This window comes from Hemitrygon akajei, unplaced genomic scaffold (assembly GCF_048418815.1).
Source record: "Hemitrygon akajei unplaced genomic scaffold, sHemAka1.3 Scf000044, whole genome shotgun sequence".
In the NCBI taxonomy this organism is placed as follows: Eukaryota; Metazoa; Chordata; class Chondrichthyes; order Myliobatiformes; family Dasyatidae; genus Hemitrygon; species Hemitrygon akajei.
In genome coordinates this window covers 2,358,238-2,370,984 of record NW_027331930.1, presented here as the reverse complement: position 1 = coordinate 2,370,984, position 12,747 = coordinate 2,358,238, and the positions used below count along the sequence as shown (strand labels likewise).

At 44.4% G+C, this 12,747-nt stretch overlaps 1 long non-coding RNA gene across 1 annotated transcript; it reads left to right on the top strand.

Annotated features, from left to right (window-relative positions):
• Positions 1–4,151: 4,151 nt before the first annotated feature.
• LOC140720547 (uncharacterized) lies at positions 4,152–12,168 on the top strand. Its single transcript, XR_012097216.1, has 2 exons — positions 4,152–4,237; positions 10,293–12,168. It is a non-coding gene; the product is annotated as an uncharacterized lncRNA (long non-coding RNA).
• The last annotated feature ends 579 nt before the right edge of the window (positions 12,169–12,747 follow it).

Below are 12,747 nucleotides of genomic sequence, written 5' to 3'. Positions count from 1 at the left end.
TGTATAGTAACAAATCATCAGCATATAATGATAACTTATAAGTCCCTTACCCACGAGTAATACCAAAAATATTAGGTGATTCACGAATGGCAACGGCTAAAGGTTCCAAAGCAATGTCAAATAATAGAGGACTTAAAGGGCAGCCTTGCCTTGTACCACGGGACAACTGAAAAAAAGGAGATCTTTGATTATTGGTAAGAACCGAAGCCAAAGGTTTATAATACATTAATTTAATCCATGATATAAATTTCAAGCTAAAATTAAAATTCTGCAACGTATTAAATAAATATGGCCATTCAACTCTATCGAACGCTTTTTCAGCATCTAAGGAAATTACATTCTGGTATTTTAGATGAAGAAGTATAAATTATATTAATTAATTTTCTAATGTTAAAAGATGAATAACAGTTTTTAATAAATCCGGTCTGATCTTCAGAGATAATTTGAAGTAATACATTTTCTAATCTAGTGGCCAGAATTTTAGTAAAAATCTTAGAATCTGTATTCAGCAAGGATATTGGCCGATAGGATGCACATTCAGTGGGGTCTTTATCTTTTTTAAGAATTGGAGAAATGGAGGCATCATAAAAAGATTGTGGTTATTTACCTACAGTTAACACATCTTTAAAATGTTTACAAAGCCAAGGAGCGTGTATAGAAGAAAAGGATTTAAAAAATTCAACAGTATAACCATCCAGACCAGGGGATTTACCTGAATTCATTGAAAAAGGGAGTGGGTTCCCCTTTCCAGACCCTGCCCAGGGACTTGTGCCACTCCTCAGGGTTATGTACGGAACCTCTCGGACAGGGACAGGGAGTGGGTTCCCCTTTCCAGACCCTGCCCGGGGACTTGTGCCACTCCTCAGGGTTATATATGGAACCTCTCGGACAGGGACAGGGAGTGGGTTCCCCTTTCCAGACCCTGCCCGGGGACTTGTGCCACTCCTCAGGGTTATATATGGAACCTCTCGGACAGGGACAGGGAGTGGGGTCCCCTTTCCATACCCTGCCCGGGGACGTGCCACTCCTCAGGGTTATATATGGAACCTCTCGGACAGGGACAGGGAGTGGGTTCCCCTTTCCAGACCCTGCCCGGGGACTTGTGCCATTCCTCAGGGTTATATATGGAACCTCTCGGACAGGGACAGGGAGTGGGTTCCCCTTTCCAGACCCTGACGGGGACTTGTGCCACTCCTCAGGGTTATATATGGAACCTCTCGGACAGGGACAGGGAGTGGGTTCCCCTTTCCAGACCCTGCCCGGGGACTTGTGCCACTCCTCATGGTTATATATGGAACCTCTCGGACAGGGACAGGGAGTGGGGTCCCCTTTCCAGACCCTGCCCGGGGACGTGCCACTCTTCAGGGTTATATATGGAACCTCTCGGACAGGGACAGGGAGTGGGTTCCCCTTTCCAGACCCTGCCCGGGGACTTGTGCCACTCCTCAGGGTTATATATGGAACCTCTCGGACAGGGACAGGGAGTGGGGTCCCCTTTCCAGACCCTGCCCGGGGACGTGCCACTCCTCAGGGTTATATATGGAACCTCTCGGACAGGGACAGGGAGTGGGTTCCCCTTTCCAGACCCTGCCGGGGGACTTGTGTCACTCCTCAGGGTTATATATGGAACCTCTCTGGCAGGGACAGGGAGTGGGTTCTCCTTTCCCAGGCAGACGCACGAAGGTGACCGGGAGCCACCAGAGGGGCTGATGTAATACAAGCCATGACACGGTGGATCACTGAGGTAAGGGAACCCATTTGAATGACAGCCCGACTGCACGCGGATTTTGGTGAATTTACCCGATAACTACAGAAAAAAAGGAGAATCCCTTGCGTACTTTATAGCTCGTTTTAAGGATACGTGAGAGTCCAATGCCGGCAAACCCCTGGACAGATCAGTATGTCCAGCTGGCAGTACAGACTTTTCTAAACTGTCTCAGACCCAAGCCTGCCCACTCCTTTAAGTTAACTAATCTCAATTCGCTGTGTCAGACCTGGCCCCAGGTGACATAAATTCTGATGAATAGGGAGCGCAATTGACTCTTTAAAGGGACTGGGGGAAAGCGAGAGTGTGCACAGAGAACCGGTAGTGAGGAGATGGAGTTCGGATCCCGACTAAGAACCCAGAACGGGTGGCAGGATCGTGCGGACGGTGCAGATGAAGAGGACACTTGGATAAGGACTGAAACGGGGTTTATAGAAAGAGGGGACATTGGGCCAGAGATTGTCGCACTGCAATCACAGACAAGAATAATAAGGGGCAGGAAGAGAGCCTCGACTGAGTAACACATTTACTCTCCACAATCACTTTGGTCCCGGATAGGGCAGGCCAGAGGGGACGGATCACAGTGATACTCGACAGATTACCACATTTACTCTCCACAATCCCTTTGGTCCCAGATAGGGCAGGCCAGAGGGGACGGATCACAGTGATACTCGACAGAGTACCACATTTACTCTCCACAATCCCTTTGGTCCCGGATAGGGCAGGCCAGAGGGGACTGATCACAGTGATACTCGACAGAGTACCACATTTACTCTCCACAATCCCTTTGGTCCCAGATAGGGCAGGCCAGAGGGGACGGATCACAGTGATACTCGACAGAGTACCACATTTCCTCTCCACAATCCGTTTGGTCGCTGATAGGGCAGGCCAGAGGGGCCGGTGATACAGGCGACTCTGATCAGGCTCACCACACAGGCAGGCTCTTTTCTCACTGCTCTAATCAGGTAGAAGGTACAAGAGCCTCAGGACTCGCCCCACCAGGGTCAGGGACAGTTACTACCCCTCAACCATCAGGCTGTGGAACAACACAGGATAACTGCACTCACTTGCTGTCTATTGCTGTCACTTTCATGTTTTCGTTGTTTATTTGCATTTATTGTCTTATTGTCTTCTGCACTCTGGTTGATCTTTCAGTGATCCAAATATAGTTACCGTTCTGTAGCTTTGCTCTGTATGTTTGTAGGAGTTGTATGTGGCGACTTATATGTACTCTGTTAGTTTTTGGAATAGTCGCTTGGGGAATCTGAGGTGGAGGAGTATCTGGGGCTTATTTAAAGTTATACATAGATATTATCCAACCAATGTTTATTTGACAAGGGTTAATTCAGATATTGAAACTAACTGTTCTTATTGCGGTTTTTTTCCAGAGGATTTATTTAGTCTATTTTGGGATTGTGAATGTGTTAAAACATTTTGGGTTGATGTTTGCCAATTTATAGATCAATATATTAATGTGGATTTTACTTTTTGTTTTCAAAACGTCTTATTTGGGTTTACTAATAACACCAAATCTCATAGGGATCATTTCTTTATCATAAATCTTTTGTTAATTTACAGCCAATTTTATATCCATAAATGCAATCACAGCAATAAGAAACCTTCATTTAGATTTTTACGTCAGACTTGAAACTATACGTTTATACTCTGAAAACTTCCAATAACAGAAAGCTGTAAAGACTGTACAAATCTGTGAACGTTTTGGGTTATCTCTGTAAATGTTCCTGTTTTGTGACTCCTCTTAGATACAGTTCCTTCTGTCCAACAATATTTAGAGCGGATTTCCTTGTTTATTTGTATATTTAAAGTTAATAGTTATATATTTGTTGCTGCTTTTGTGTGATTCCCTGGCTTTATTAGCAGATGTTTAGTGTTTCTGTTTTTGTTTGTGTTCAATAAAAAAAAATTAAAAATTAAAAAATAATAATACAATTTACTTTGAACTTTGAGCCTCGGGGAACTTGCTTTGATTCTGAGAACAAACTGTGACTGACATCTCCGGCCCCCTGTAGCAGCCCGCCGTCGTACACACACACAGCCAATCAGAGAACACCACTGGGAGACTCTTGCCACCATTGGCTGAGGGGTGTCAGTGGGCGGGACGCTGGGCCGACCGAAGTTTGGAATCGGGAACGAGTGGACCCGGTGAGAGACCCGAGATTGGGAGCAGCTCCCCGGTTAAAGGCTGCAATAGCGGCCGAAGTTTTGAATCCTTCCGATGGCGGATGTGAAGATTCGGGCGGAGATTCCGTGAGATGTTTCAGCCTCACAGGGGGTGCCCGGTCTTTCCCCGCCGTGGATCGGGGCCTGTTGTCCGGAGTTTCCTCCCAGTCCTGTCTCCTGCTGCTGGGACACGGGAGCTGCCCGCAGCGGCTGCCGATGGAACTCCGGTGCTGTGAGCTCTCCCCTGTGCAAAAGGACAGGCTGAAGGTCAAGGGAGAACCAGGCGCAAAAGTAAACTCGGAATTTAGAAAAAGGAAACAGGAGCAGGCCATTCGGCCCTTTGCGCCTGTTCTGCCTTTCACTCAGAACTTCCCTGATCTTTGACCTCAGCGCCACTTTCGCGCAACGTTCCCAGCATCGCAGAGCCCCAAAATTTGTCCTTCGAATTTAGAAAACTTGTGGAGAAAATTCCAAAGTTTCGCTGCCCTCTGGGTGAGGAAATTTCTCCTCATCTCAGTCGTGCTGAGGTGAACTCGGATTCTGTGACCCCCATTCCTCACCACAGCCAAAGCAAACATCATTCCTGCCTCTACCCTGTCAATACCCTGTGAGACTGTTTCTGTCTCAGTCAGAAGGCCTTTTATTTCTCTAATTTTGAGACAGGCCCGGTCAGTATAATCTCTCCGAGGACACTACCTCAACTCCTAAATCAATCTGGGAAATCTCTTCATTCCCTTCATTCCACAGGCTGACTCCGGGAGGGAGACCAGACCTGTACACAGTGTTCCATGTACGCTCTCACCAGGACCCCATATACCTTCAGAGGAGATCTTTATTCTTGTATTCAAACCTTCCTTCCCATTCAATGCTCTTCATTTAATATCAAACTCAAACAGTGAACAGACACAACACAGCCTCAGACATGAATTTAAAGGGCAGGTGTTGCAACAGTTTGAGCTTCATACCGGGGGCCACGGAGCAAGCAGGGTGTCACAAAGGGAGGAATGCGGGAGTGTTGTATGTCTGAGCCCAGCTGTGTGTGTTTGTGTATCAGAATCAGGTTTAATATCACCGGCAAATGTGGTGAAATTTGTTCCTTTGTGTCTGCAGTACACTGCAATATTTAGTAATAAAAGCTACTGATTACAATTAGAATGTGTAAAATTATATTTAAAATGTAGTGCAAAACGAGAGGGAAAATACTGAGGAAGTGTTCATGGGTTCTTTGTCCATTCGGAAATCTGATGGTGGGGAAGAAGCTGTTCCTGAACCGGTGAGTGTGTCTCCAGGCCCCTGTACATCCTCCTTGATGGTAGCAATGAGAAGAGGTCATGTCCTGGGTGATGGGGGTCCTTAATGATGGATACCACCTTTTTGTGGCATCATCTTTTGAATGTGTCCTGGATGTTGTGGAGTCCAGTGCCCATGAAGGAGCTGGCTGAGTTTACAACATTCTGCAGCATTTTCCGTTCCTGTGCAGTGGCCTCTTCACACCAGGCAGTGATGCAACCAGTTAGAATGCTCTCCACAGTACATCAGCAGAAATTTGCAAGTGTCTTTAGTGACAGACCGATTCCCCTCAATCTCCGAATGAAGTATAGCCGATGTTGTGCCTTCATTGTAACTGCATCAATATGTTGGGCCCAGGATAGTTCCTCAGAGATGTTGACAGGCAGGAAATGGAAACTGTTCACCCTTTTCACTTCTGATCCCACGATGAGGACTGGTGTCTGTTCCCTCGACTTCCCCTTCCTGAATCCACAATCAATTCCTTTGTCTTCATGATGTTGAGTGCAAGGTTGTTGCAGTGACACCACTCAACTTGCTGATCTATCTCACTCCTGTACTCCTCCTCGTCACCATCTGAAATTCCAGCAACAATAGTTGTGTCATCGGCAAGTTTATAGATGAGCCTAACCCAGGGGTGGGCAAACTTTTTGACTTGTGGGCCACAAAGGGTTCTAAAATTTGACAGGGGGGCCAGACCAGGAGCAGATGGACGAAGTGTTTTGGTAATACACCTCATAAGAGAAAATAAAATATCATTGGATATGTAGAAAACATGTGCTTTAATTTCAATTGAAAATGAACAAATGCATTACAACAAAATATCTGTCTTTGAAGTCCCATGGTATTTAGCTATTTATTGAAATGACTTTTAAAAGACTGAAAATTAAATGAATAAAATACAGCTTTTTTTAATAGTAACAGTTATTATTTTAAAGCACTGAAAATTCTGTTATCCTTCAAGATATTATCATCATCACTCTCCTCCTGACTGTCTTTATTTCAAAAACGGTAGGAGATGCAGGTCTACTTGTCCTGCTCCTTCTTATTCAATTGTCCCCTGTGCCAGAACTCAACAACGACCAGTGTCACTGACAGAACAGTGACAGCGCGCCAGTATGCGGAGCGCGTTATTTGATCTGGAGCGCATTTTTTATTTTGAGAACGTACGTGCACCTGTGCACTACTCATGTCCATCACTTAACAGAAATGACATGTAACATGTAAGGGTTATTGAAAAAAATATTTTCAAATGCATTTTTTACATAACACAACGAAGAAACCTATTTTTAATTTCAGTGGGAACAGTGTTGTTGGTCTCCCTTTTTAGCCAGTGCATCAAAGTCTGGATTTAGTTTTGTTGTGGCGATTCTCAGGATGGATCTGAGGTGTTGGTCAGTTAACTTGGATCTGTGGCTGGCTTTGTTGATGTTCATGACGCTGAACGCCTCTTCACACAAATAGGTCGAACCGAACAACGCCAGAATCTTCTGTGCCGTCCTCCGGAGGTTTGGAAACACCTCTTTACCAAGTGAAGCATAAAAGTCTTTCAGTTTAAGAGAGTTGAACTTCTCTTTTAAGACGGGGTCAGACTGAAGGTCAATCAGTTCCAGCTGTAGCTCCTCTGGTGCTGTTTCAGGATCTTGTGACAGGGGACAGGCCACCAACTGAAGTGACTTGTCAATTTTTTCAAAATCAGAAAAGCGACGGCAGAATTTTCTGTGCAGCGCATCCAGTGACTCGCTGTATTTTTTCACATTTGCGCCGGCCTCTTCCAGCGTGGCTAGTGTGGGAAAATGAGTGAATAACTTATTCAAAATTTGCCTGGAGAAAAAAGCCAGCTTGGATTTAAAGGCTTTCACGTTTGTGTACATGTCATGCACAAACTGATCCTTCCCCTGTAGATTCACGTTCAGTTCATTCATGTGTGAAAATATATCCACAGCAAACGCAAAGTCACAAAGCCAGCTCTTGTTGCTCAGCTCAGGAAATTCGCCAGCCTTCTTCAGTAACTCCAAAAATGCACCGATCTCCTCTTTGAGCTCCCATACTCGTTGAAACACTTTGCCCAAACTTAACCAGCGGACACGGGAGTGATAAAGTAGGTCCTGGTGATCCGCATCAGTTTCCTCCAGGAACGTGATGAACTGACGGTGCTGAAGTCCCCTTGCACGTATAAAGTTGACAAGTTTTACGACAGGATTCACAACATGATTCAGCTGTAATACCGATTTACATAGAGATTCCTGGTGGATGATGCAGTGAAGGAAAATAACATCCTGGTCAGGATTTTCATCTTTCACTTTCTTCTGTATTCTCCTCAGCAGGCCGACATTTTTCCCTGTCAAATTAGGAGATCCATCTGTGGTGACGTTGATAAGTTTACTCCAAGGGAGCTTCATATTTTCGAAGACAGCAGACACCCGGTCATACAAGTCCTCTCCCCGTGTTTTTCCTTTCTGAGACTCCATTGTCAAAAACTTCTCCGTTATTTCAAAAGTATTGTTAATTCCTCGGATAAAAATGAGGAGCTGAGCAGTGTCTTTTACATCGTTGCTTTCATCCAGTGCTAATGAATATAACGCGAACGACTCTGCCTTTTTATTTAAGTCACTGGTTATATCTTCATCTATCAGTTCCACACGGCGAGTCACTGTCCTGCGTGACAAACTGAATTTTTCAAATTTGTCTTTGCTCTCCGGACACAATACACCTGTTGTCTCCACCATACATTCTTTTAAAAACTCGCCTTCAGACAGAGGCTTGCTGGTCTTTGCTAATTTGAATGACAGCATAAAACTCGCCTTGGTACTTGACTCATGAATGGCAGTTTGACGGTGAAAAAAATTTTGTTGAGCCTGTAAATTAGCTGCCAACCTCTGAGCATTAGCTTCCCGTTCTTTCGTTGACTGGTTGCTAGCATAGTTGGCATGTTTTTTGGCAAAGTGACGACTGATATTATATTCTTTAAAAACCGCCACAGTCTCTTGGCATATCAGGCATACAGCAGTTGATCGATGTTCGGTAAAAAGATATTTAGTTGTCCAGTCCTTATTAAACACCCGACATTCTCTATCCACTTTTCTTTTCTTAGCTCCACTCATCTTTACAGAAGGGGTGAGAGGTCAAAGAGTAAAGCGCAAATGTGGAATGATACGCTGCACCTCAACAAAGGTCAATGTATATAGAGTGCGTCATCTATTGGGAAAACGCCAGAATTGCGGGGAAAAAACGTTAACAAGGTTTATTAATATAATTTCATCAAGTTCTGCGGGCCGGATTAAAAAGCTTAACGGGCCGCATATGGCCCCCGGGCCGTAGTTTGCCCATGCCTGGCCTAACCACACAGACGTGAGTGTAGAGAGCGTAGAGCAGTGGGCTGAGCACGCATCATTGAGGTGTGCCAGTGTTGATTGTCAGCAAGGAGGAGATGTTATTTCTGATCCACACATACTGGGGTCTCCTGGTGAGGATTCAGTTGCAGAAGGAGGTACAGAGGCCCAGGTTTTGGAGCTTGTTGATTACATTTGAGGGTCTGATTGTGTTGAACGCTGAGCTGTAATCAGCAGTCTGACTTGTGTATTGCTATTGTCCTGGTGATCTAAGGCTAAGTGGAGAGCCAGTGAGATTGCATCTGCTGTAGACAGATTGTGGCGATCGACAAATTGCAGTGGGTCCAGGTCCATGGACAGACAGGAGTTGATTCTAGTCATGACCAACCCCCTCAAAGCACTTCATCACAGCTGTGTGTCTGTGTGTGTGCGTGCATGCTTGAAACAGTGATCCCAGTTTGATTCAGGAATCTTTCCTGTAGCTGGGGTGTCTCGAAAGAATGGTCATTGTGATGGGACAACCATTCTGATCGGAGCCAAATCATTTAGCCAGTCGATGCTGAACCTTTAGAAATTACAAAGCACATGTGTGTTTGAGAGAGTAATTTAAATGTAGAATTCAAAATTGACAAAGTAAATTTATTATCGAAGTGTACGCATGTCACCATGTTCAATCCTGAGATTCTTTTTTTTTCGGACAAACTCAGTAAATCCAAGAATCATGATTGAATCAATGAAAGCCCGAACCCAACATCGTAGACAAAATACAATGTGCAAAAGACAACAAACTGTGCAAATACAAAAGAAAAAAATAGTAATAAATAATTACCATGAACAGGAGATGAAGAATCCGTGAATGTGTCCATGGGTTATAGGAACAGTTCAGTGATGGAGCAATTGTATTTGAGTAAGATTATCACCTCTGGTTGAAGAACTTGATGTTTGAAGGGTGATAACAGTTCCTGAACCTGGTGGTGTGGGTCCTGAGACGCCTGCTCTTTCTTCCTGATGGCATCAGTGAGAAGAGATCATGTGCCACTTGGTGGGCTCCTTGATGATAGATGTAGCTTTCCTATGACAGCGCACCAGAGAAATGTGCGCAGTGGTGGGGAGGGTTTTACCCGTGATGTACTGGGCCGTATCCACTACTTTCTGTATGATTTTCCTTTCAAGGGCTTTGGTGTTTCCATACCAGGCCATGATGTAACCACTGAACATATTCTCCACACACATCTGTAGAAGTTTGTCAAGTTTGTAGATGTCATGCTGAATCTTAATAAGCCTCACGTCTTAATAAGCTGGTAAGGAAGGCGGGCTCTGTCGTGGGCAAAGTACTGGAGAGTTTAACATTGGTAGCTGAGCGAAGGGCGCTGAGTAGGCTACGGTCAATTATGGATAACTCTGAACATCCTCTACATAGCACCATCCAGAGACAGAGAAGCAGTTTCAGCGACAGGTTACTATCGATGCAATGCTCCTCAGACAGGATGAAGAGGTCAATACTCCCCAATGCCATTAGGCTTTACAATTCTACCGCCAGGACTTAAGAACTTTTTAAAAGCTATTATTAATGCTTTTTGAGATAATGATTTAGATGTGTATCATATTTCATACTGAGTTAAGTATTGTATGTAATTAGTTTTGCTACAACAAGTGTATGGGACATTGGAAAAAAGTTGAATTTCCCCATGGGGATGAATAAACTATCTATCTATCTATCTTTGCAGGCTTCTAAGGAAATGGAGATGTTGCTGTACTTTCTTCGTAATTGCACTTCCATGCTGGGCTCAAGACACATCCTCGAAAGTGATGACATTGAGGAATTTAAGGTTGCTGACCCTCTCTGCCTTTGATCTCTGATGAGGACTGGCTCACGGATCTCCTGTTTCCGCCTCCTGAAGTCAATAATCAGCTCTTGGCTCTTGCCGATGTTAAATGAGAGGTTGCCATAAGACCATAAGATATAGGAGCAGAATTAGGTCATTTGGCCCATCGAGTCTGCTCCGCCATTTCATTTTAGCTGATCCAATTTTCCTCGGCCCCAATCTCCTGCATTCTCCTGGTAGCCCATCATGCCCTGACCAATCAAGAAACTATCAACCTTTGCCTTAAATGTACATGAAGATTTGGCTTCCACAGCTGCCAATGATTCACTGTCCATGGAGTCCATAGATTCATTACTCCCTGGCTAAAAAAATTCCTCCTCATCTCCATTCTAAAGACACCTCTCTATTCTGAGGCTGTGTCCTTTGGTCTTAGACTCTCCCAAAATATGAAGCATCCTCTCCATATCCACTCTATTAATCCTTTTACTATTTGATATATTTCAATTAGGTCTCCTCTCATTCTTTTGAATTCCACTCAATACAGGCCCAGAGCCATCAAATACTATTCATATGACAACACGTTCATTTTGGGAATCTTTGACGTGAATGTCTTTTGGACACTCTTCAGTTTAAGCACAACTTTTCTAAGATAAGGTGTCCAAAACTACTCACAGTACTCCCAGTGAGGCCTCACCAGTGCTTACAAAATTTTCAACATTACATCCCTGCGTTTATATTCTATTCCTCTTGAAATTAATGCTGACATTACATTTGCCTTCTTCACCACAGACTCAATCTGCAAATTGACCTTTAGGGACAATTTGGAAAATAGCCCTTTCATTTCTTCGACCAAAGTGCATGCTGATACACTTTGCTGACACTATATTTGATCTCCCACTTCTTTGCCAATTCCCCTCATCTGTTGAAGATCTTCCATAGCCTCTCTATTTCCTCAAAATGACCTGACCCTCAACAATCTTCATATCATCTGAAAACTTTGCAGCAAGGTCATCAATTTCATCCTACACATCACTGACATTTAACATAAAGAGTTTCAGTCACAACACAGACTACTGTGGAGCCCACTCTTCAAGAGGCTCCCTTTATACCCACTCTTTGCTTCCACTCAGTCAGCCACGGCTTTGTCCATGCTAGAATCTTTCCTGTAATACCATGGGCTTGTGGGTTATTAAAGCAGCTTCATGTGTGGCATCATGTCAAAAGCCGTCTGAAAATCCAGGTAAACATCATCAATCGATTCTACTTTGTCCTGCTTGTTATTTCTTAAAATACTTTCAACAGGTGTGATTGGCAAGATTTTCCCTTCAGGAAACCATGCTGACTGCGGTCTATTTTATCTTGTGACACGGTACTCTCAGACCTCATCATTAATAATCGACTCCAGTATATTCCCAATCACTGCGGACAGACTAACTGGCCTATAGTTTCCCTTCTTCTGCCTCTCTCCCTTCTTGAAGAGTGGAGTGACATTGGCAATTTTCCATTCTTGCTGAACCATTCCAGAACCTTGTGATTCTTGAATGTTCATTACTAATGGGTCCACAATCTTTTTAGCCACCTCTTTCAGAACCCTGGGGTGTACACCATCTGGGTCACGTGATTTATCTAACTTGGCCTCTCAGTTTCCCAAGAACCTTCACTCTGGTTCTGGTAACTTTGCACACTTCTGACTCCTGACACCTGGAAGTTCCACCATTATGCTGGTGTCTTCCTCAGTGAAGACAGACACAATAAATACTTATTCAGTTTGTCTGCCATTTATTTGTCTCCCGTCACTGCCTCTCCAGCATCGTTTTCCAGCCACCCTAGACTTTATATTAGATAAAAAGTGGGGTGTGTGTGCTTTAATTGGGCAAGAATTTGCACCGACACACCAGACAAATCTGAAAATGTAACTCACCTGATGGATTATATTTGAGAGACAGTAGATAGAATGAGAGAAGTGGGAGAGCAGTTCCACACTGATAACCCCTCAGGAAGCCGGTGGCCATTTGGGACTCTGGAAGGATGGTGGGATACTGTTTTACATTGTACATTTCCACAATGATAACCCCCCAGGAAGCCGGTGGCCATTTTGGACTCTGGGAGGATGGTGGGATACTGGTTTATATGGTACAGTTCCACAATGATAACCCCTCAGGAAGCCGGTGGCCATTTGGGACTCTGGGAGGATGGTGGGATACTGGTTTATATTGTACAGTTCCACAATGATAACCCGTCAGGAAGCCGGTGGCCATTTGGGACTCTGGGAGGACGGTGGGATACTGTTTTACATTGTACATTTCCACAATGATAACCCCCCAGGAAGCCAGTGGCCATTTTGGACTCTGGGAGG